Consider the following 3,077-nt stretch of genomic DNA (forward strand, 5'->3'; position numbering starts at 1 on the left):
ATATATATATATATACGTATATATATATATATATATATGTATATATATATTTATTTGTGTATCTATCTGTCTCTCATTCCCTCTCTCTCACACACACACACACTCACACATCTACTCATCTATAAAATGTCTTGCAATATTTGTTTTGGCTCGTTACATTTTTCTGAGTTCAAATCCCTCTGAGATAACTTCACTCTCATCCTTCCAGGATGTACATATAAAATAAATTAATAGTCAAGTACCAGGTTGATTTAATTGGCTAACTCTGCTCTTAAAACTTCTGGCCTTTTGCCGATGTAAGAAATAATTATTGTTAATATTGAAGCTGCAGACAATGTCACCATAATTGTGTCTCACTCCAAATTTGTGGCCTTATGCCTATGGTAGAAACAATTATTCAATAGTTTTATTAAATACTGTCACTGCTCAACCGAGCTTATTGTATTGTGCTTGATATGTGTGCAGTGCTTAGTAATGCTATTTTCTATATGTTATGTCTTAACAGCAGCCAAGATTTAGTCATTTCATTCAGTCAAAAATGTTTAAATTCAGTGTACAAATTTATAGCAAATGGCTGTCTGCCAGCCTTCTACTTTAATGCGTCTTGACTGAAAGTAATAATTCAAACTATTCATGAGAGATTTAAAGATTTAGTTTTCTGGTGTTCTTGAACATGGTTTTATATCCCTTGGTTCAACTTAGAGACAAATAAACTCAGAGAGAGAGAGAGAGAAAATCTTTGAAAAGTTTTGCTGAAAAAGAATTTATCTAATTTTACTATAACTTTGTTTTCTTCCAAAGATTATAAGTGTTGTTAAACTTGTATTTTACCCATTAATATAGTTTCACCAAATTCTGACAAGTTTAAATAAATGTCTTCCAGTTGTTAAAGTTATTTAGCTTGAAGTCAAAGACATTCCAGCCTTGATCGTCTCACCTTTTTAAGATTATCTAGAACTACCAATGTGTTTTTCTCCCTTTTAAAAGTGATAGGCTGTAATTTAATTGAGATTTTTTTGAATTCTCAAAAAATGTAAAAGATTGATCCTTGGCTACTGTTCCTTCTTATAACAGTTTATTCAGCTAAAACTTGGAAATGCAACATCAATGAAAAATTTATTTGACTAAATCATTCTGATAGCACTTGATCAAGCACAGAGTGAGCACATTGGAAAATTCAGCATTTTGCTGAATTCCAACACTAAAGTGAACAAAAGGACTCACTAACGTCATCTTACCTTCATTCTTTTACTATGTTGCAAATTGAATTGGCTGTATTATTGCAATGATTACATTCATGCATTTTCAGTAAACAAGAATACAATTTCTTGCAGATACCAATTGCATCTTATATTACAGGTTTTTACAGCTTTGCCAGGCACTATAAATTTCAGGCTGTTACTGCTAGTTTATATTTAGAAGAAAATATTAGACAATTCTATATTGCCAGTCTCTCCTTTATGATAAAGATTGCTTCAGAAATCTTGAATTTGGAACAGGCATTCACCTAAACTCATTGATTGAAAGCTTTTTAGAAAAATGCTGAAGCATACAAGCAATCTTCTTAATGTCCTATTTAGAATTTGAGCATAGAGTCCAGCTCTTTTAGCAATGAGCATATTATTGTCATCTTGAACAAATCAACCTTTAGATGATGCTGTTTTTGTGCTAGCCTCTATCATTCTATTTGTCTAGCAAAGAAAAAAAAATCTAGCCAGAATAACAGAAAGGTTGATATTTTAGTCAAAAATAGTCACATCAACATCTGCAATCCTTGCTACTTGAGCAAAAAGAAATGGATTTAAAAAAAACTACTAACATTATATATATGGTTTACCAATGTATTGATACAAACGATATCTTCAAGAATCTTTCTCTTCCAGTATTTTTGCAATGTCTTCAAACTGGCCTTTTCAACTCAATCTAAAGAGACTGTTACTTTGTCTTTTTCTATTTCAAACATCTGTTTATGCATTTATTATTTTTTTAATAAAAAGGTGCATTTAAAAATCTATTGCCTATCTTGTGTTTCCATATAATTCTGGGCTTTACACAACACGTATATTTAAATTTGAAGAACCATTGAAAATAAATCTCACTGTTGCTCAACTTGTTCTATGCTGGGGATCTCCCTCTCACAGCTATATAATGATTTGAAACCAATTGCTTCTGAATCTCAATGTTTCCTCTACTTTATGAAATATTTATTAAAAATAATACAATGTTTTAGTTGCATAAATTGTTACAAAAAAAAAAACAGTAGCTGAAAATCACTCATTTTATTCAGTCAGAACATTCAAGCTTCAGTATGCAAAACAAATGTGTAAATTTATAACAAATGCTTTTCTACCAGCTTTCAACTAAAGTATGGCATCAAACATTGTGATTGGAAGTAGCATTTTGTATAAACACTGAAATTTTGATTGTGTTGGAGATTATGATTTGTCTAGGTCTTTTTAAGTAATTTTCTTGGTGCCTTTTATTTTAGGGATTATTTCTGTTTTCAAATTCTGGTTATTGCTATTTCCAGATTTTTGTATTGGATAATTTCTTCATTTCTTCTCGATATATATTATTATCTGATACATTTTCTCTCCTGAGTGTCATTGACAACAATATCCAGCCACTTATCCTTGATCTCCCTCTCTGTATGGATTGGTATATCCTAGAGTATAATCTCATTGTTATTCTTTGAGTCTTTCTCTGTGTCTGAAAGTGTGAATTCTGTTGTGCCTTCATCTATATACACCCCCCCCCCTTTTTTTTGGCTAAGATTATGCTACCTAAACCAATGTGATTGATTATTTCTTCCTCACCTCCATTAATTCTGTTTTTACTTTTTGTATGCTGCTTTATTATGTGCTTTTGATATTTTCTGGTGGGAGGCTTTGGTCTTTTGCTATAGTTAAAAATCTTTCATTCCCAGTTTTATCAGCTCTGCCTTTTATCTTTCGAGGGTAAATAAGTACAAGTAAAGTATTCGAGTCAATATGAGAAGCTTACATCTCTTCCCAAAATGCGTGGCCTTGTGTATATATTAGAAATCATTATTAGAAATGTGTGTGCATGTGTGTAAT

The 3,077-nt window shown here is 31.2% G+C and overlaps 1 protein-coding gene across 5 annotated transcripts in view; it reads left to right on the forward strand.

Moving 5' to 3' along the window:
• The window catches only part of LOC106874538 (uncharacterized), a 40,005-nt gene that overhangs the window by 19,798 nt on the left and 17,130 nt on the right, over positions 1-3,077 (forward strand). The window lies entirely within an intron of this gene.

The sequence above is a fragment of the Octopus bimaculoides genome, chromosome 10 (genome assembly GCF_001194135.2).
Source record: "Octopus bimaculoides isolate UCB-OBI-ISO-001 chromosome 10, ASM119413v2, whole genome shotgun sequence".
Classification (NCBI taxonomy): Eukaryota; Metazoa; Mollusca; class Cephalopoda; order Octopoda; family Octopodidae; genus Octopus; species Octopus bimaculoides.